Raw genomic sequence first — 23756 nt, forward strand, 5'->3', positions numbered from 1 at the left:
AATCCTGGCCAAACCTGACAAAACTTGATACCTCAAGCTCGATGCTTGTAACTATGTGGGTGTGCAAGGGCAAATGAGTGAAATTCAGGAGAGAAGGAATGTAAGAGGATAAAATAAACTGATTTAGAGATTTTGTAAATAAGTATTGCTCTCCTTTCCCATAAGATCCCACATTTAATTTTATTACATAAGTTTTCTCTCAGAGTGATATGCTGGTAATTACAAACTGATTGGGGGTGGAGGGCATGAGTTAAGAAGACTATTTTTATACTTGCAATTCAGAGGTAGAAAGAGAAGCATAATCGTGCACATCCTTCATATTCTTTATTCACTCCCTGAAGCTAAACTAGACCTTCAGATTCAGTTTTGAGTTTCTTATGCTTACTGTGTTTTTCTCATACTTAGAATATATTTCCTAAAATAAACATTTGAACTCCTGACTTGTGGTGCTAAGGAAGAAACCAAATAAGACACCACTGAAGAGGACATGAGTGTAGTTCTCTTTGGGCCTGATTTAAAATCTGGAAAAATCAATAATGTCTTTCACTTCTGGTTAAGAGATTATAAATAATGCTGCTTGCTGGCAGCTCTGACATACAGGAGAAACAAACGTACTGTTAATGGCTGACTATCATGAGGAGGAGGAAACCAAGCAGTTTCATGGCTGGCAAATCTAGCTGACCATATGCTACTGATCATCCACTGAAAGTACAGCCAGCAACATATCCATGGTAAAATTAGTTTTTATTACAAATTATTTATACATTCTTGTTGTCTCTGTTACAGATTCCCTACCTTGTGCCCTGGCCATGGTGCTGAAAACAAAAACTAGGTCAGGCAAATGTTTTTATTAGTTTCTTTACTGCAAGAGTGGAGCATAGCTTCCTCACCTGTGGAGGTGTGGGGCCAAAATCTCAACTGAAGTAAAATGGTAAAGTTAATTGGACCTAAGCCATTCCACAACATGCTGTATTCAAAGGCCTTAACAACATATACTAAGCACATGCTTAGTCTCTAGTCAGTATTCTTTTGAAGGAAGACTTCAGAATGATGTACAGTCACTTGCACATAAAGAATAATACATTGCAAGAATAGAGGTAATTCAACACACTTTAAGTATCCTACCTTGGCCATTTCTATTTATGCAACCCCCACAGCCCCTCAGTAAAGGTGGTCATGAATACGGACACACTAACAGGGTAACATAATATTTGGGACAGTCCTATCTCATGTAACAATGGGATTTTTGATCAGTATTCCTTTCATCAAGTCTTTTCTTCAGCAAGCCAGAATACAGCATTGTACTGTTTGCAGTACAGTCCCATCGTTAGTCTGACTGGCTTGGGAACTCACAGAGTAGATCAACACCCTCCAGAAAGCATGTTTAATCAGTAATTCATTTTTTCAAACTAATTTAAAAGGCTTTCAGTTTTTGGGGGTGGTGATGGATTTTATTCCAGGTGTATGTTTTCAAGAGTCCATTTCACCATCTTTGAAAAAAAAGTGTGAGAAAAACCAGTGCCAGATTATTTGAAGATATAACTGCTGTGTGTGTACACTACTAAGCGGACACATACTCTGTTCTTTCAGTCTTACCTGCTTTCTCTCCGTCTTCTGACTCCTTCCTCCACTTCTGCCTCTTCCTATGTTGCATGCATAATCAAAAATGCATTAACATAGTCCTAACATGTAACCAGCATCTCCTCTAACATAGGATAAGATTCTGTGTCTACAGCTGGTACTGTGATTTCTGTTAGTACAGTGATTTCTGCTCAGTTTTAGACACTGTTCAGTGCAGAAAAAGTTCTGAATTCCTTTTGGGATTATCAGAAAAATGTATTAAGTAGGACGGGAAAAATACACCAATATTTAGCACTTTCTGCCGAGATTGGACTTGTGAAATAAAAGCCCCAATTTGCCCCACAATTAGAACTAACTAATCCTCTCACTCTGAGGTCTTGACTGCTTATTATTGTCTCTTCCTATCAGTTTTGCAGTGAGATGTTATGTAATATGTGGGTACTTGGTAGACTTCTTTTACAGGGTTCATTTCTTAGACAAGACTTGCCTTTTCACCTCTATTTACCTACTTTATTTAAACGTATCCTTTTTACAAACTGAACTGCTTATGTACACAATAGTTTTATAGACACTAGCGCTAGTTCCTTCTTACGTCATAAAAGTTATTTCAAGCTATTGCAAAAAAAGACTGACAAATAAAAACCACATTAAGAAAGAGTGAATATAAAACTATATCTGATCAATCGTGCATGTATTGGTTTTTTCTGTCAAAGAATATAGACAAATGTGATTGAAAGATATTGCCTAATTTATCTGAATGCAGAGACACACACTTCTTTTTATTGTCTCTGCTCTTTGTAGACATGCTTGCTTTCTGGAGTATACTTTTTATTTTCTTAAATCTAGCTGTAAATTACTCAAATGATGGCATTTCCAGGAGCTTTCACTGTATAGTTTCCTTCTCTTATTTTTTAATTCCAGAAATAATTTACATACTTCGTGACATCTATAGACTTTGAGTAAGTGTGAATAAGTGTTAAATTTCCCTTGATATATATTTAGAGTTCTAATTTTTCCTTATTCATGAGTTAATCATGCTGGTACACTGAATAGTTATGTCCTTCTTAAGTGTATGGCCATATTTAGTGTGTAATAAACATACACATTTTGACAGTAGAAAAACTAACATATATTGTTAATTCCTGCATTGCAATAGATTGTCGGGGACAATCTGATATTCTTCATCAAAAAGAGAAGGAAATACATTGATGACTGAACTACAACAGGATAGTAATTATTAGAAAAAAGCCCTGCAATCATTATATATGCATTTATATGCATATATGACCTATAGATGACCAGTCCCTTTACATTTGGTACCATTAGTATCACACACCTTCTAGTGCATTGTACTGACCTCAATTTTTTTAAGCAACGATTGAGTGGGAAGCAGAGTTTAAGGGGTAATAAATAAGAGTGTGTCATTACAGCTTAGCTTTTTCCTTTTATATGACATCTTAAAGTCACAGTAAAGTCACTGCACACCCAGTTTGAAAAGAAACCTTCACAAGTATGGCAACTTTTCTAGTGATCACACATAAAAGTAAACATGATTGGAAAAAAGGTTAAAAGATAAATACCAAGAAAGGTTGCACATAAGAAGCAAAAGCATGAAGCCTGAAAGGTATCATAGTTTGCATAGTACTGTACACTGTAGACCATTAAACTTCTCAATAATTGTTAATGGGATGTAGAGCCTTCTTATATCTTGGCCAGAAATTGAAAACCAACTTAGATAATGGTACTGAGGTTAAATCTCTATAGCTTTAGCAGTACACATATGAATGTGCTGTTTTCTTTCTAGCTTCTGTAGGCAGGCATTCATCTGACTCAAATCATAATCAAATGCAGCAATAGTTCATATATTTTTCATTATTGCCAGTGGTTACTCTGCATCAGCAAAACAGGTGATGAGACAGGATGAAGAAGTACAAACTGATACTGACTGTGTTATATCAACTCTGTGGTTATATTAAGTGCTTTATGCCCCCAGGTGTAGACATTTATCCTATTCATTAAGTACTGAAGTATTTTTTCAATTTAAAAATAGATACTTCACACCATGTTTCAGTGCACACATTCATTTTCAGAACAGTGAAAATTAGAAAATAATTACCAGCACCGTGCACTGAGTGTTCTTCCAATCCCACAAATACAGCCTGCTGCTTGTACAACTATCTTACTGAACACTGTAACTCTATCCTCAGCAAAGGATTTCTGCCTTCCAGAATTGTATTGTAATAAGCTGCACTAACATGCAGCTCAACAGGTGAATGATATTTCATCCATCACAACACAGACATGCACTTTCAATTTATTGGACATAACACACATTTGTCATTAACTGGATTCTCTCTCAAATGATAAGGTCATTAATAGTCAGTGGTTACTCTTTGTGGAGGAAAGCGTCTCTGAAATCGGATCACTTTGGTACAGAGAAAACTCAGACTGGCTCTGGGGAAGAACACTGAAGAGAAGCTGATGGTTCTGAAGAAGTAGTTTTAAATTCCAAAAATGCTGTAGTACTACTGATATACTGAAAATGAAAACTCTTTTTACAATAGAGAAAGAACAGCACTCTCATTAAAGTAGCTGCCTGGCCCAAGATAAACACCCAGTAAGGACAGTCATTATTTAATCTCTGCCCAGTTTCCAAAGGGAACAAACAATAAACGTTCTGGGAGGAGCTGAAGAATTAACAACAGCTGCTTGCCACAACTGATAAAAAAATAATGATTATGAGATTGCATATATGTGGAGTTTGCGCCCATCTTCACATTTGTAACTTGACTTATGGCAACTTCCTGGTACAAGGAAAGGGAGTTCCGGTTTTGTAAACAAATTCCCTTCTTACAACTATATGAATATAGGATTCTACTAACCATTTCCTAAGAAAATTAGCCTCTTCCTGTAACATAAAAATAGGCAGTTCTCATACATGATAACATAGTAATATTATGTCATGTTTGTATGCAACAGAGTAGGTCAATGAGTTTTGACTGTAACCATAGATTAAAATGCCACATATTCTGTTGCAAAATGTATTTTGTTATAATCATCATACTGAAATGAAGTGACAGTTATAGCATCTGGATTGAAAACAGGGCTACAAACAGAACTTTAAAATGTGAAAAAAACCCAATGTTGTTTAGTTTATGTTCCTACATTTAGTCTCAATAGTAGAATATATTGCCCACTTAAATACATTTTACTTAATATACTTAAGTGCATAAGTGTATTTTATTTTCCAGCATTTTAGTCTATGTGCCTTATGGCTATTAATTTAACATAATTTCTATTCTTAAGTTTATGGGAGAATTGCCATTATTTTTTAATGAATGCTTTGTAACTACATCTGTTGTGGGCAGACTTAGACCAAGACAAAGAACTTTTAAGGATCTTGCTCTCCCATTTTGTGTCAGTAGCATAGATCTGTCCATCCAGACATGAACCTGTTGTGCTATGCACTAAATAACCTCTCATTCAATTATATTCCTCAACTCAAAGATCTTTTAATTCAATGTTAAAATTAATGGCATTCACACAGAGGTAACATTTTCATTATAAATGTGAATTCATTAATCTTATGGCAGCTATCACCACTGAGTAAAAAGCGACTTTTGTACAGTCCAAATAATTGAGCAAAAATATTATCTTTTTAGAGCAGACTACTTTGCTCAAGTAGGAATGAATGCTGTATTTTGGTTAGATCTGTCTAAGGTAGGTTAGCTGTTGTGGCCAAGGCTGACAGCTGAGAAACTTCATAAAAGATTCAAGATTAATACAGCAAGAGAAGAAAACTGGAAATCTAAGGCCATGTAAGGAGCTGTGGTAGAAATCTCTCTAACAAAAATATAGCATATTTTGGAACTTCTCACATCTTATATAAAAAGAGCATTTGTCATTTGGAGGAGTAACAATTTTGGCAACAAAAAGTTCTCTTGACACACCATACACTGATTCTACCACTTCTTTTCACCACTTTTTAAAAAAGCTGTTAGTGCCAATTTCAAATCACTCTTCTATAGAATTTGACTTGAGATAGAATAATAGAGAATTAAAATTCTGAATGTTTGCATGCAATGTAATTAAATACCCATGAAAAAGAGCCAGAGTAAAGTAAATCTTACTGTTCTACAGCTATGCTTCTGCTGAAGCCCCACTCAGGTGGGACACAATTGCTTTTAACCATCTGAGAAGTGTAATGGTAAACACAGAGTTTTAATATGATTAAGAAATGCATTCAAGTTGATATAGAAACTAAGAAAGCTGTTTCAGATTATTGTTCATAGATCACAATGTTGACAGGTTCACAGAGTCAATTAGGCACTTGCAGTTATTGTGCATTAAGTTACGATCACCAGAAGGCATTAGATCCAAAAAACAATGTAAGCTTTGTGTTCAAGGTATCTCCACTTCCCAGATGCCTGGGCTCCCCCTTTTCTATCAGGGCTTCCTCTGATTTACTAGCTGACTTTCTCACAGTTATTTAGCCTCAGCAGGAATGGAGGGATATCCACCACCACATTCCCACAATTTTGGTGGTGAAGACACTCTCAAAATTTATATTTAAACCTTCTCGGGCTGCATTTTCGGAGTTAGTGTTGGCCTAAGTCTGACTCAGCACAGTCAGATGGAGTTACATATGTTCAGAGTGTGCCAAACATACCAATCTCTTCAGGGAGTTTAAATGCAAAGTCACTTAGTTCCTGGATCTATTGTGCCAAGGAAGGAGACGGGACATGTAGACAGTTAGCTTAAAGCAAAGTCACTGATTATGAAGCATGTACATTAACCTACCTTTAGGCACTTCAGGAATTTTCTGCTGGAAACCTCAGGCACAACACAGCATTTCAGGCAGCACTTTTTGGACTGATCTCATTTAGAGGCCTCTGTGCTATTTTAGAGTTCATCCTCTGCTTTCTAATGCCATTTTATAACATCACAACAAACCTCAATAGAGTATAACTGGGTGTTGCAGTTCACCATGTAAGCTCTTTAGGCACTATACTCCAGCAAGTACAGTATTTCCAATGAAGAGAACAAGCCTATTTGCTGGTCTGCCAAGAAAGAACCGTTTAAAATATTGTACTAAAGTGATAACCAGTTCCTACACTGTTTTAGCAAAGTGAATGATACTAAGGATGCCCTTACTGAGTATAGTGTCTTCTAAATGTAGGTGAAGAGTCCATGTATTAAACACATTCTGCTGATGTCAGTTATGGATTCACTTCTGTGTTGGTCTCTTTTTGCAAGTAACAAGTGATAGGACAAGAGGAAATGTCCTCAGGTTGCAGCAGAGGAGGTTTAGATTGGATATTAGGAAAAATTTCTTCACCGAAAGGGTTATTAAGTATTGGAAGAGCCTGCCCAGGGAAGCGGTTGAGTCACCATTCCTGGAGGTATTTAAAAGATGTGTAGATGTGGTGCTTAGGGACATGGTTTAGTGGTGGACTTGGCAGTGTTAGGTTTATGGTTGGACTCAATGATCTTAAAGGTCTTTTCCAACCTACATGATCCTATAATTCTGAAAGACACAGACAAAACAGGAACAAAGTCCAGCCAAAAGCTTAAGCATGCAGCCTAGCTTTGTTAGCATTGGCATGAGATAAAATACAGGAAAATATGTAATGCGATTTAACTGTCATTCATTCTTATTAAGAAATTTTGGTTGTTTCTCACAAGAGTTTGTCCTTCTCAAAAGATTAATATGGGGAATCTGCTCACTGAGTTTGTAATTCTCAACCTCATTGATGTTATTCCTACTGTAATAGATATTACCACTGCTAACTGATGGAAAGATCCTGTCTACACACACATAAAAGTAATCCCATTAGACTTTACATTAAGGTCACACATCCTTCAGCAAATTAATAGTAAGTGTCTCTAACAGTTTAACTTTGCTTGAATGGGAAAACAGACTGAACAAATCTGAGTGAAAAGCACTAATCCAAAACAGCTGTGCCTCCATCTGAGACAGTGAGAAAATCATCAGAAAATAACAGCAACCATAAAGTAATCACCAGAAAACAAGAGTATTGGCTGTGCAAGGATTTCAATTGCAGTATCAATTCACAGAGGTACATGGTATTGTCAGTCTAACCTATTGAAAACCCAAACCACAGAAAGTTCACAGATAGGGTTTTTAACCACTCTTTCCATCTATCTTTATTTTTCCCAAGTCCCTAGTACTCAAACTTAACATGCCTGCAGAATAACTGACTCTCCAAAACACAGAGAGATAAGGTGACTTGGATTTTAATACAAGAGCTCTTAATATAAAAGTAGGTTACAGGAAGTAACCTAAGTTACAGAAAAGTCTGCCTTAGGATTCAGGGCATCCAGCTTCCTGTTAGTCCCCTCCCTCCCATCCCCCAGGTTCTAATTCATTCCTTTTGTGTTCACCTCACCCCACTCCTTCATTCCCCAAAATTAACTATACATGCTTTAGCTTCCTGCTTCAACTCCGATGCATGCTCCTATTATCCTCCTCCAACCTCAAAGACCATCCATCTTCCTCCTGGGCCTAGTTATAAAATAGCAGGAGACAGCTTTGTCTCCTTTGTCTCCTCCTTTGTCTCCCTCAGCTAAGTCCACAGAGTCCCCTCTTCCCCTTTCCCTTCCTGCTGTTACAAAACTGAGTGGATGGAGAAGCAATGAGAAGTCTGATCCAGTTTCAACCATGTGGGGCAGGGAGGGTTAGCTTTCAGTTTCTGCATTAATCCTCTTTTCTTCTACAGGAGGTTTGAAAAATACTTTCTCTCCAGTATCACTTGTCCAAACACTAGTCTGTTCATTAGAAGAATGTCAGATATGGTCTGTCATCTGCAGCAACCCTAACTAGTTGCTTCTCTCTGAAGACAGGGAAGAAGGAAAGCTTTCAATTCAAGCAATGCCTGCAAGTCACACAAAGGCTGAGATGTGAGATCTCTCAAGATCTGGCCACACTGGCATCAGCATAGGCCTAAACTGAAGAGGGTTCTTTGCAATTCTTACAATGTTTCCTTCATCCTCCTTCCTTGAACTTAAGCAGAGTTTACTACAATTTGGCCTTTAATTGCCAAAGCCCCAGGAAGTCAGAATCTTTTCTCTGTAGACACTTGTGCTATTCTCATTCACCATCCTGTAAGACAACCTTATCCTACAAATGAGATTATTCCAATCTCTAGTCCACAGCATTTGATATCCAACAAAAAATAAAGCACTTCTTAATAGCTTTAGCATGAGACATCACATTTGTTTACACAGAGGAGAAATTCATAACATTCCATTTCTAACCAAAATGTATCTTGCTTCATCCTGCAGTTGGTGAAGATGATCAACATCAGAAATGCTCTTTTTTACAGAGAATGGTGTAACATCACACACCCTTCAGACCCCGCTCTGTGGTTACTCATGAAAAAGCATTCCCATAGCCTTCAGAAGTCCTGGGCTTTCAACCACCAGCATCCTGTGACCTACATGAAATCTGTAAAATTAAGCAAGGTCAAAACAGGAAACTTACTCCATCTGTCTCCTCAGGATCAGCAGTTTTCTGAAAAGAGGAAGAACAGTATCATTTACTTTGTGTTCAGAAGGCAGAAAGCAAAGAAGCCAAATGGGACTATAATAAAGCAAACTATATTTCAGATAAGGAGAAAAGGCTGTTTACAAATCTTAATCTAGTGAATCCTTTTTTTTTTAATGTAGTTCTTATAAATTTTCCTTTCAATGTTTCCCAGCTTCAGCTAGTCATCTGTGAGTACAGCACTATGAACAGAATTTCAAATGTCCTCAGGTGACCCAGTACTCTGGTGGATTCACAGGTTTTTTTTTACTTTTTCTGCAATGCCAGGAGTTATACTGAGATAACAGTTAATATCTAGGGAAATAAGAAAAATGGGATTATAAAATGGATCCAAGTTTATGATGAAGAAATGAGTTAAAGCCAGAGTAATTTAGCAAAGGGCCAGTGGCTTGAGAGAAGAGATTCAAAATCTGACAGTCTCTGTGAACTAGAGTGAAGTCAGTCTTGAGAAGTTTCCCTCAAACTGAGAAGAGGAATGTGAACTGCTTTTCCAAGCTAAACTAAGAGAAGCCCTAGGATTAACCTGCCAGCTATGGCATCAGACTATTAAAAGTATAAGAGAGACAATAATGTTTTTTCTGTGTCTTTCTAGACAATGCCACTGGTCAGGCATATCTAAAGAGTACATATTTCAATAGCAAAGAAGAACATGACAACTTCCACTGAATCAGTATCTTGTTCTGGTGTCCCCGTCCTTGCAAAGCAGCAACGTAGTCACACCTTCCTGGAGAGAATGTTACGACATTCGTTCATAAACTAGGCATTAAAAGAAAGACCAGCAGGGTCTGAGGGACCTGTTGTCTTTTCCTGTTGGCTTTATTGCCAAGACCTCTGATTGAGGTTAGAAGAGTCTGGAAATTCAGTTTGCTATCCAGGTAGTAAAGAAAAAGACCTCCTGGCTTTACAACAAAGTCGTAGATTTATTCCATGTTTCATAGGAAAATTTGTATTAACACTGTTTCACTGATTAATTAATTATAATGAGGATAATATTATTAATGTTTTGTTAAACTCCTTTATTAAGACAAGGCCAATGGGTACTTGGAAGGAAGTTTCTGTGTACATGGTTTACTGATTCAATTCTTCATAACTCATGGACCTCACACAGAAATGATTGCCTCGGTATGGTAATTATGACCAAGATCAATGAATTAAACACGGGGAAAAAAACGATTTATAACCCACCAGAGGAAGACACAAACTTTATGAAGAAAGTACCAGATCCCAGAAGCGGTCTGTCCTCTGCCAGTAGATGGCATTATTACTTCTCGTTAGGAAAAGGGATCAAGGAAACCCATCTGTGTTATCAGCAAAAGCTGTGGCCACTATGTAGATATTTTTGCTCTTTTTTTTCCGCATAAAATAGAATCCTTTGCCTTAGGTGCTGTTTTTGTGGACAGCGACAGTCAAAAGTAAGACCATACACAACCTGACAACACCAGGAGGCTGAGAGTAAGAGACAGAAAACGTTGAATCTCACTGTAATGGCAGACTAAAGATCCAGTATGTTCTGCCTGGGAAAAAAGTGCATAGAGAGAATTTACAGTGACAGTCCTGTATCTAATTCAAAACCCATACAAATTTCTAGATACTGAATAATTAGTTACGACATTTTCATATATAAAACTATTTTTTCTTTTAATCCTCCTGTGCAGATGGACTCAGGCCCTGAATCACAATACTTTTAAACAACTCTTCTATTTCTACAAATAGGGTTGTGATAAAATAATTCATGGATAATCCTATTAAACAGAACTACAGCCCCTACATAATAGATAATGGTGTGAAGCTGCATCAAGGGAAGTTCAGACTGAACATAAGGAAAAGGTTCTTCACTGAGAGAGTGGTCAGTCACTGGAACAGGGTCCCAGGGAAGTCATCACAGCACCAAAGCTTGTCAGAGTTCAAAGGAGTGTCTCAATGATGCACTTAGTCATATGATTTAGTTTCAGGTAGTCCTGTGAGGAACTGCGAGGCAGTTGGACTCAATGATCCTTAAGGGTCCCTTCCAACTCAAGATATTCTATGATTCTAGTATATGTATTAATATCTATTTAATATGTAATACTACGTATTACAGCTCTCTACAGCTAAAGAGGGTTATAACAATCTTCTAGTATGGGTTAATTTTAATTGGAAATTTCTAGGTTTAGCTCTGTATAAAACAATATTTTATAAAGAAATACACACTAGAAAAGTGTTTTTGGAAACAGAAATGACACTTCAATAGAAAAAGTTTATACATATGTATCAATGAAGTAAAAGAGGATCTCAGAATCAGTTGGGTAAAAAAATAGCTATAGTGCATGAAGTACTTAATTGTCTCATTGGTTTGGAATTTTTGGCTTAAAATGTTTTTTCTCTGTTACTTTACAGAAGATATAGTATAACTGCAGATTTTAGAATAAAGGTATTTGCCACTCAATCTGAAAATCAAAGGTTTCTTATGCCTGATAGATAGCAATTCTTTAATACATTCTAAGTCTTGCCCTGTGCATTACAATAATATAATAGGCTGATTAAAGTTGGCATACTGTACACAAAGCCATATTTTTTGCACCATTGCAGAATCATTATTTCCTGTTTTATTCACTATATGAAATTACATGAACATTAGTGATGTTCTGCACAGCAACTTCTATATTCAGTCCATAATGACAACCAGAGAAAGAGTAATAAATATACTTGATTTGGGAGAGGTAATAATCCCAAACTATCCTTGTAATCAGTGGTTAGAGAAAAACAAACTATCTGCAAGTGAGCATCCCTTAAAAAAAAAAAAAAAAAAAAAAGACCCCATTTTTTACTCACATCTCTGCAAATTTTACATCCTGATTTTAAAATCCAGTGTCTCAACTGCCTTATTTATTTTCAGCAACTACCACATCTACAGACCATCAGCTGGCATTCTTTCCTGAGATCCTTAGAGTTCTGACGTTTTATCCTATATCTCAGCAATGACAACAGAGGATGACCAAGCCGAACATTGGGAATAACTGATGTCTTGCTGGGGGCATAGCCTCACAGTATTTCTGCAATATTCAGGAGCTGTTCCACAGCATTGCTTAAATACCAAACATACATTGTTGCTTCTTAGTCCCCTTCATCTCCAAGAACAGAACCCAGTGGAGATAAGCACACCTTTTACTACCTTATATTTAATTTTCCTCTATCATAGATTGATCAGAGAAATTACTGGAACCGAGCCTGTGAAAATACACAAAGCTACCCTAAAATGACTGTTTGACAATACTGTTCTGAATCTGTTCAAATACATGGCTAAGAGATGTGAAGACTTGGGCCTACCAGATTCCCTGAAAGATAGAATAAAAACAAACTAGTAAGCCAGCCTGGGCAAAAAGAAGGTGGGATAACTATGCTTTTATGTCACGCTCTCCAGAAAAACATTTTATATTAATGCTTGTGTCTCGTTTGATCTGATACAAACTACCAGAGACCTTTCTGGTTTTCAGCACTGAAATAATTTCCGAACTGTACAATACAGAAAAAGTCTGCATGCCTGCATGCAGCTGAAGAAATGTACTTCCAAAGCTGGATGGACTCAGCTGCAATGAACCTTTTTCCTTACTATACCTCAAGACTCGGTGGGGCCAATGAATTAAGCTATTACAAAGGAAATCGTAAGTCTTTTTTTAGAGTAGGTCCTAGATTACTTTTTTTGTTTTACAAATGTGTATGTATATGTATATACACACACATATTCCTGCAGAGATGTTCAACGAAATCCATTTACATACTATCTTTTATTCAGATATCTGGAACTCCTCTAGTACTACTACAGCCACTACTTTTGCTTCGAAATATTAGGATAACTATCAAGAAGGAAGATAGAAATAATTTTAAAAGTATGCTTCATGCTAGGAGTAATTCCTGTTATATAAAAATAAAATTATTATTTACCCACCACTGAAACACAGATTTGTTATGCAGTGTACAAGCTATTTAAGCCTAAGGAGCAATAATACAAAACAGTTCTGACAATAATATGAAAAAGTATAGTTATCTGCAGGATTAGTTCAACAGAAGAATATAATGCCGCAGAAGACAGAACCCTATCAGGCCTATTTTTCACTACACTGGGACACTAATTCACTACTCAGAGAGAAAACATTCTATTTGTGATGTTTAAAGATCATTCCAGGCCAAAGGTGCTTGAGTAATCAGTTCCATCCGTCTCCGCATACCAGAACGGGAGTATCTGCAGCTCCTCCCCAGACTTCGTGGCTCCAGCGCTGAGCCACTTAAAGGAACGGTTCTCAAAACCCACACAGCCTCCTGACTCGCAAACTGAACTCTCCTGCAACCACCCTGATTTCTCTCTGCAAACTGAGAAGACCCACTACGCAGGCGGAGGCAAGAGCTGGGGCTTCCAGTTCTGCTGAGTAAGAACTAGAAGTCCCTCAAGAAGTGTGGCTGAGTGAAGGGATATTCATGCGTGACTACGTCCATAAACACAGTGGGTCACTGTGATTAGCTGTGCTCAGTTCACTGATTCACTGCTGCACAGTGTTTGCTGCAGCAGCTGCTTCCATCTTCTCACTGTGACAGTGTTCACTCCATACACAGCATTTCAGTCATCACTTCTCCATTATGCTCTTCCATCTCTCCCACACACACCACTGGCAAAGAAAGTACAGATGCTAGGTGACAGGATAAATTGAATTAGTGGAGCCACAGTAACTGACTGATGGAAAGGGCAGGTAAAACACAGTAATTTAAACAGTATTATAATTTACACTGTAAATTCTACAATTTATGCAGTAGTTTCAGCTAATCTGTTTTACCTTGTTTTGCCTCAAACTAGGAACATGATTTTCAAAGATCAGCTGATGTGGGCAAAAACACTGAACTGCTGAAATTATAACCTTATTTCTAAACTGTAAAATTAAGAAGAAGAAAGTTCTTCCCAGCTTGGCACCCAATCTCCAAGAACCCAGGGTAAGCAACAATGTCACCTGATGCACTCCAGCACTCACATCTAGCAGCTACCAACTCTGCAGTGCACATCTCACCTCAATAGATATGAAGAAAGTGAGCACATGGAGCAAGTGAAGATGGATAAAAACATTGACTGGAAGAAGACAAACACCAAAAGCATCACTGTAGAGAGAAGTCCCAGTTTCAGCAGAGGATTAGCTGTGTCAGCCATCTGGGGATGGAGTTGATTAGTGGGGAGAGGAGGAGCTTGAAAGGGTTATTCTAAGTGACTCTGAACAGAACACCAATTCTTTCCTAATGAAAAGGTAAATTCCTTTCCTATAGGTACCATTTTCAGAGACAGTTTTGTACAGAGCTCTCTCTTTAGCAGTGATGCCAATAGGCTTTGCAATCTTGGATGAGTAACTTCACCATTTCTTACAGCAAAACTAACACCACTTGCCTCCCTAGCCCTGTGAGAAAGTGCAAGTAGCAAACAGCCTTTATACTGTGTTCCAAAGATGAAAGTATATGAATAAACATTAAGCAGTAGTATCCTGTCAAAATTCACTGGCAACATATGGTGGGGGTGAAAAAATAGAGACATTGCACAGCAAATGGAAAATAATAGGAAGGACTTTCCCCTGGTAGGAATTCATTGACCAAAGAATGGGGGAAAAGGCAGGAAGTCTGTGAACAGTGATACCAGTCTCTCTTCATCATCATGTTTGCTCCCTTTATTCCTGGGCAAGCCCAAAGAACACAGATCCAAGCTTATTCCCATAGGAGGGTGACAGTTGCCAGTCTCATGCCCTGTGTGACCCCTAATTAGCTCCTCTGTCAGCCAATTGTGCTGCCCAAATTCCAGAATCCTGAAAAAAAAGCAATAAAACAGTCTGAAAGTTTGCTATTTACTTTTCTGCAGTAATGTACATGAGCTGCTGGTTTCCCATTGGCTTTTCACTGCATATATTCCAACATACTTCAAAGTGGGCACTGAAAATGAGACACTGCGAACTACTGCATTGTAAAGCATGCACCATGATCCAGGTCACCCACAATAAACTAACCTGAGGGCACTGTAACTTATTAACCAACCTTCTCTCCTGGCATTGTTCACAGTTCTACAGCCACAGAACTGCTGGGAGCCTGTTGCAATCACCAGCAACCAGCCTATCCCAGGAAGTTACTCTGGGGTACTATCAGTAGGAAAAGCTGGTTTACACAGGTTTCTTTGAAATAAGAGTAACAGGATGGCTTCAAATATGGCCTATTAAGGATCCAGAATTAACCTTTGCAGCCACTTCCCAGTGTAATGATTTATCTTTCAGTTTCAGTACCATGAGACACCTGATTAGAGTTCATTGAGAATTCATGATCTAATTTGGAGTGTTTTCTTTAAATTATAGTATTTAAGTTAATCCAGTGCATTTTTGCCCCACATACATGGGAGAATAATGATGACTAGAAGGTTTTAAATTTCTCCTTCTACCTGACGTAGTAGGCAGAAATACAGGATAGCTCTTTCCCAGGAGAGGAGAACATGTCTCGGGGGAAAAAAAGGAGCCACTAAACTGTAAAAGCAAATAATGCTGGTTGTGAAAATCATGCAAAGCTATTGTACTGGTTAAAGGTGAGACTGAATTTGCTCCAAAATAGGAAGGAACTGCTACTTCCAGAGGGAAGCCAGCATGGGGTTTACTTTCTAGAATCATGACATGCCTGGAGCAGCAACACAATGGCAATTCCAAAATGGCAGGAACCCTACTGCCACCCAATGAAGTTATAATTAAAAACCTTAAGAAAATTAGAAACAATGTGAGCATGCAGAACTAGCTCAGAGAGTGAGCTGTAGAAGGCAGCAACACAACTGATCTTGAATGAAGATGGAAAGAAAATGACATAAAGACAACTTTCTACCACACTTTTGCATGTGCTGCTTGCCTTGGCATGTTACAGGTAGAAGTCACAGACATCACAGTGGGGCTATTCAAATAACACAGAGCAAGATAATGTATTACACATAACTATGAGGAATGAGTTTTCTCTTTATTTTTGTCAGTCAGTAAAATCTGCCATGACAGAAAAGCCACCAAGACAACTGCACTGATTTAATTACACAAGTCATTTCTTACAACGTAGCCCTCAGAAATCAGAAGTTCCAGTTTCCTGAGGTAAGGATTAGTGGAAAACAGATATGCACGTAAAAGTAAACACTGCCTCCATTCAGAATCATCCACAATGAAAAAAATGTCTGTATACACATTTTTCAAGTTATTGGTTTCAGATTTCAAGTATTGAGATCTGTAAGTATTTAGTACTTCTATTTTTGGAAAGGACTGCGACGGAACACAGGAATATGGTCATGAACCTTGCTGATGAACCTCCCTAGTCTGGTGTTATGTGAAGTCCACTAGGACATACAATTTAATCCTTTTTATACTGCATCCAAGTATGTGTAAAATTATAATAATGCTGATGACAGTGTAACACAGGTACAAATTCCAGAATTACTCCTGGTTTTAAATGACAGCATCATATAAAATTACTGAACTAGAATTTTGCTGGGACGAATATATAGATCTTTCCACCTCCCAGGTGAGTGCCCTATCCCAGGAATCTACAGGACTGTGCTCCTTTTCATTTGCTTTATTTCTGTTTCCATGAACCTTGTTGCACAGTGTCACAGCATCAATAAGGCAGGAACAAGGAGTATTGCTGCACAGACTAAGAGGCAGTCTAATGGTGACTGGTGCACCCCGGTGAAATGTAAGAGATGTGGATTTGTATTTGCACAGACTAAGCAGGGAACAGAACTCTCTTTCTGATTAACATCTTAGAGAAGACAGGAGTTCTCAGGTTTGCTTTCAGCCACAAATCATTTGGTAGGCAGAAAATATTCAGGTAGCATCCTGAGAATTTATCTAATGCCAACATATGTACAGTTCGGCAAATTACAAATGTTCCCATCAGTAAAAAACAACAGAGTTATTCCATGCCCCAGAACAGATTGCCTGGCATTGCTTGACACAATGAACAGTCATTCTGCTCATCTATTGGGGTAATTATAGTAATTGGATAAAACTATCTTTTCTGTCTTTTCCTGTATTCTTTTCATTATTCCCAAACTGCCATCGCATAGAAAATAAGATACTGGTGTGGATTACTGGCCCTATTAAACCAAAACCAGGAATAGCAGAATATTGTTATTTTATTATTTAGAAATACTATTTACAATTAAAATCCTGTTCAGCTGAGCTGAAGTTAACATCAAAATGGTTTCTAGTCAATAGGTAATAGCACAATTCTAGCTATTGAAGCTGACAGAAATCTACAGTCTACATTTTTCAGGAGCTGTAAATTGCCTTTTTAAAAATTGCTAAGTAAGAACGCAGAGCATCTTGCTTGATTCAGGCTAAGCTTTCCCCATTTATTCCATGCACATGGTATACACTGAGAAAAGTGTTAACACACATCTATGGCCTGTCTCTTCTAGGTGCAGTAAGACTGCTCATTGGCTATGTTTGGGAGTTTCTTGTTGTAAATTCCTTCACCTGCACTTCCAGCTCTGATAAATGAGCAGGGCATCTGCTCATTTGTTGATCTGCTGTTTTGCTTGGCAGGGGAGAGCCCATTCCCATTTTCCACAAAAGCTTGCCACATCATAGTGTGCTCACTCAAACTCTACACACAGCAAGAGTTTATCCATAAAACTTTATCACTATGAAAACAAGCACTGTTCTTATATTTTCCTTTTTCATTTTTTTCTGTACATTAAGTCAGAGTTTGCAGGCTAGATGGCCAGGCTGGTTAGGGAAAATTAAAGAATCTTATCATATTGGGCTCCAAGATTACAGAATGGTTGCTATCTGTTAAAGCAATAGAAATAAATACATGGGGAAGAGGTTAAAATCCTGTCTCAATATCAGCTCCAGACACCTAGTGTTGTTTTTAAGCTCTTGAAATGACAAGAAGAATGACTCACCCATGAGACTACTAACTTTTTTTTTTTAAATCCAAGCCATATTTCTAGCTGACATTCTTAATACAGTCTACATCTTGTCACACAAGCCTTAATTTATGAAAAATTACAAAGCTACATAAGACCAGATATTAAAAATTTAAGAGCAGGTGTTTGGAATTTAGCCAGGTATCATGAAAGACCTGCTCAAACTGTGAAAAATCCTAACACAGAAACTTCCTATCTCCTGCATAGTGGTGTGTAGACCATATTATAGACATAGGTCTTCATTACTTAGTACAATCCAATTGTCTAGAAGATACTTCATTCTATCTGGATAGCATTACACTACTATTCTCTCTGATTTTTAGCCAAGAATCTAAGAAATTCACTGTGAGATCTCTATAGTGCAGTTTGTGAGAGGTGAGAAGGAAAAGGTAATAGTCATTTGAGCTTTCTTTTTGAAGCATACATTGGTTTCAACAACTATTATGGTGGCTCAAAAGCAGGTTTTAGTTGAGTTCTGTAACAATAATTTTGGTGCTCCCTAACAGAAACTTTCCAGGCCCTGAAAAACCAGACATGAAACTGAGTTCATTAATATGGTTTGCTTAAGTAACATCATTGTGTCTGCAACGCAAATAGTATTTTTACTATCTGACCAATGGAAATGGTCTACTAGAAGTATATATCAGCTTCTCAGGGCACTCTCTGAGCCCATACTAAATGAGATAACATCTGTATTTTACAACTAGTCATACACACATCCTTCCTGAAAAATGATGCTTTCTCAGAAAGAGAAATTGCACAGGAATTTCCAGAATATAGCTGCCACTCTATCTGGATGACTGTGATTTCCTATCCCATCCCAAATGGGATTAACAGTCACCCTATATACCCCATGCTGAGTTAACTCACTAGTAGATATAAAGTCAATAAATGGAAATACTGCCTTTCTTTCCTTTGGGCTGAATGACCATTCTGGAGAAAAAAGAATACCAAGATACTTTGTTGGTAGACAACTGACTCATTAAATACCTTTCTAGCATTTGTTTTTGAAAAAAGGTTATATATTCCTTCTATCGCTAGTTTCCCAAAACTATATTGTGACTTCAACTTTTGCACTCCAGTATTTAAGTATACCATACTTCTAAGATTTTTTTAAGGTCTCATGGTTATAATTATGGTTTTGTTTTTGAAGTAATAGTTTAAATTAGATATTAATTTTATTTTTCATCTGTATTTAGCCCACAGAGGCAAAAAACCCCCAATTTTTTAAAAAAGATAAAGCTAGCACCTTGCCATAAATGAGCATCAAAGAAAATAACAAATCAGCAACTGTTGATGATCCATTCAGAGCATTCAATGACAAGGCAGTTCCTCAGTTAATATGACACTATTAAAACACTATTATTGTTTATGATAAAAAATATATTAAGATGTTTATTTTAAATTCAATCAGATGTCAGTAGTGAAGTAAGCATCCCACTCCTGTTTTTGTTTTTAACAATACTAGATGTCAAAATACACAAATTTATACTTATATTCTGGAGTACTTATTTTCTCGTTGTTTATTAGCATTCTAGATTCAGCATCTTTTATTTGTGGTGGCATTTAATTTTGGTTTGTTATTGGTTGGTTGGTTTTTTTCTGTGTGGTTGGAAGATTTTTCATTACTTTTTTAAGCTCTAAATTGTTTTGTCTCATCCACTATAGTATTTTAAAGATGTCCTCTAAACATTTTAAAAATAGAAATATTTATATGTGAACAGAGGAAAAAAGTTTGTTAAGTAAGGTCATCCTCTTAATGTTACTTTTGGCAAATTCTGATCTTTTATTTCTCAAATTTGCCACTTCCTCCTTTATCATCACCATTTATCTCATCTTTGCTGTAACCTTAGTTCTCCTTTTACAGCAGTGGGAAATCACACTGGCTGTTATTCATTTTGAGAAGGTATTGGGTTTATGAGTGCAAACTATGTGCATCAACAGCTGGATTTTGCCTTGATGGTTCCCTCCACCAGCGCACTCCAATCTTGTGAGCTATCCCACCATGTCTTCATTATCCCAATGAGGTGACAGCCCTATAATTACACTCAGAATTCTGACTTCTGCTTGTTCCCCACACTGCATTCATCAGTGTAAAGGCATTTCAGAGAAGCACCTAAGCATGCTGATTCCTCAGAACAAGCAAGACAGCTTTTACTATAAGGCTGCTCTGCAGGCATGTTCTTCTTCACATGTCTAAGCTCGATATTCCACTGCAGCTCTGTTTTGTTGATTGCTATGCCCCTTCAATTCCCACTACCTTGGCTTGCCTACCCTCTCCTTATCTTCCTTAGTTGATTTTTGAGGAATCGGTCCCTCCCCTGTTGTTTCTAGTTTAAATTTCTGCCTACCAAATTGGCCAGCTTGTTGGCAAAGATGTTTTTGCCCCATTCAGTCATCTGGATCCTGTCTCTTACAAGCAGCTGTGGACCCTCAAAGAGGGTCCCATGGTCATACAAACCGAAGCCGTGCTGCTGACACCAGCTGTGCAACTAGTTGTTAACCTGCAGGATCCATTGAGTCCTCCTCAGACCCTTCCCCTCAGTGGCAGAGTCAAGGAGAACACCACCTCCATCCCCATGCACTTGATCACTGCCCTAGTGCCCTTCAGTCATGCCTGATACTTCCCAGTATCTTTGGCACCTATGTGGAAGAGCAGCAGGGCGTAGTAGGTGGAGTGTGAGGCGAGCCTTGGTAGCTTCTCTACAACATCCCAAATTCGAGCACCCCGCAAGCAGCAAACCTCTCTAAATGACAAGTCAGGTCAGCAGATGGAGACCTTTGTCCCCTGCAGTAGGGAGTCTCCACACATGATCACCTGCCACTTCCTTCTAGTGGTCCCGAGTGGCTCAGGGTCAGCCACTAGAGATGCTCCATTTGATGGCACTCCCAGCTCCTCATCAGCGATGAGGGCAGTGAACCTATTCTGTAACTGCAAGTCATGAGGTGGGGCTGAAGCCTTCCTCCTGGGGTGAGAAGTCACCAGCTTCCAGCCTTTGCCATGACTGGAGTTTCAACCTTTTGAATTCATAGACACAGGCTTTTCCCATCTCTCCGCTACAGATGAAGGTTGAGGTTCGTGAAGCTGCAGGGTCTCAGAGAACTGCCAGTTGATCACTTTCTCATCCATTCGGGTTCTGCAGTTTGCTCTTCTCCTCCCATAGCTCTTTCACTTGGAGGCACAGCTCCTCAACAACTTCACAGCTCTTGCCAGGCCACAAGACCAAGTGCCCCAGGCACTCCATGCTGCCTCAGACATGAGAAGCTGCATCCTCCTTTTGAAGTTCTGTCTAGGTCCAAGAGTCTGATAGTGAAGGGACAGTGACTCCAAAACTTGAATTTGGACGTAAAACAGGCTTTGATTCATTGCTCTTAAGATTTCTTTTAAAAATGCCAGATAAAGAAACAAGGGAATATTAAGAAGACATTTGCTAAAATCATAATAATAAATCATACTAAATATCTAAAATCTTAAAAAACAGGAAAAGATAACTTTCACTGAAATTGTGCATTTGCTTTTCTTAAAAATAATTAAAGCAAAATGAAAAAAGAATTTACTTGTACACCCCCCTCCCCCATTTGTTTCCTTTTATCACCTGATTAGTAATGGATACATTTAAATTAAATAAGGTAAATTCACTGCGGGCAAATTCAATGAGATAATAACAAAAACTTCCTCTCTCATGTATAAGCAGGAATTCAAAAAAATCCAAGCACCTATCACTAAGCACACATGCTCTTCAACTGCCAATAACATACACAGTAACCTCTTGCTTACTACTCATCAGGAATGTAGCAGTGATGTTTGTGCAGTTCCCACATCAACAAATATAATATATCAATATGCATAAATATATTTTTACAAGTATATAAATGTTGCTGTGCTACACCTGTGTAAATCCAGGGAATGACTCCTATGAAGCAGTAGAGCTTGTCTATGTATGTGTGCGAGCAGCTGTGTGGTGCTTAGTTGCCAGCTGGGGTTAAAACACAACAGTATGTTAAGTCCAATTTTTTCCTGTTACATGTAAAGCCAAAAGTAAAAACTTGTGAACCTTTTTTTCTAAATAATTAATTTGTATGTGGATTGAAGAAGAATTTTTTGGCCTTCAAACTCAGAAGTGCCCAAATCACTTTGCACAATTGCTTATAAAATATGGGTAGTGCTGTTACTGTGCTGTCAAATGTGACAGCCATTCTGTACTCAGCAATATTTCAAATACCATCCAAATGCAACCATACAAATGTCACCTCTACCTATGGAACTTTATAAATGAAGCAATATTAATCAGTTAAGGGACAGCAGAGTGCATGCAGAAGCAGCCAAGTCTACTTGAGGATTACAATAGGGAGTTCTGGGTGGGCAATCAAGTTTAAACTGCAGAACTGCCAAGGCACACGGATTCTCTGTACAATAAAACGGATTTCCGGTCCCACACTGACGGAAACTAAGAAACTTTTGCCTATAGCCAGACAACAGAAAATTTTGCTATTACACCATTTGTCTATTATATGCTATTATACCACTTACCAAATCACTTTGACTTCTGCTCACAGAAATACATGATTAGGTATGTGGGAGGTCATCTACATATTTCCACTCCAAATTTCTGAAGATAGCATTTTCATATGAATTACCATGACACAGAATGATACTCCTCTCCTAGGCTGCTTGTTAAGGGAAAGTTCTGTCCAAGCTTTTCAAGCAGAAATGAAGACCCCCAAACACATGAGTTAATGCGCATCTGAAGGGTCACTAAGTACCATTTTAATTACCTGTTTATCTTCTACCCAATAGACCAGAAGAGTAAAAATATATCTTGCCCCTTTACATTGTACTTGCTATGCTTAATGAAAGGATTTTTTTTCCAAATTACTTCCTTGTTTGGCATATCAGACCTCCTACTCCTGCAATTTTAGGTGTTTCCTTTCACAGAGAGGAAGCAGCTGTACAGAGTATTACATACTCTTCAGACGGGATGCTTTTCAGAGGGGGCAGTGCACACCAAATTATTTTCTTTCCATCCTAGCTTTCACATACTGTACAGGTTTATAAATTGTGCAGCGCTCTAATAATGTCAACCTTTTGTTATAAACTAACCCCAAAGAAACACTATAAAAGGCCTCCATTCATAAATGTTGTTTTTCAGAATGGCTTCCTCCTTATCTTTAAAGAAGCCAAACCTCGAAATGGTCAACATTTCCTCAAAGTTGTTACCACATATGAAGATGTGGGAATTATTTTCTAGCAGCATAAAGTTCTCTCAGGAGAAATGGCTACAGCTCTGTGGTGCCTACTCAGCCTACACAAAGGCCTACACAGCAGAGACAATGCAAAGCTACATGGAGTAGGTGACAGAAGCAGAGCACTGGAAAATGGCTGCTCGATCAGGGTTTGCTTTTGGCATTGATGAAGCAGCCAGTCACTCAGGGTGACAGATTTTAAAGGTAAATAAAACAACCATAGACCCATATTGAGTTTTCTATAGTACAGACTGGCACAGAGGAAGTAGTCAGTTTGTGCTGGTGAATGGTTGTTAGGGGTACCCTGAGAGACACAGGTCCTGCCATAAACTCTTGTCAGTCGAACAATAAGTAAAACCAGATCCAGTTCCAGTGCTATCTTTTCCTCTCCCAGTATCCTTATCTTTGGGTTGGCAC

Source organism: Mycteria americana, chromosome 5 (genome assembly GCF_035582795.1).
Source record: "Mycteria americana isolate JAX WOST 10 ecotype Jacksonville Zoo and Gardens chromosome 5, USCA_MyAme_1.0, whole genome shotgun sequence".
Classification (NCBI taxonomy): domain Eukaryota; kingdom Metazoa; phylum Chordata; class Aves; order Ciconiiformes; family Ciconiidae; genus Mycteria; species Mycteria americana.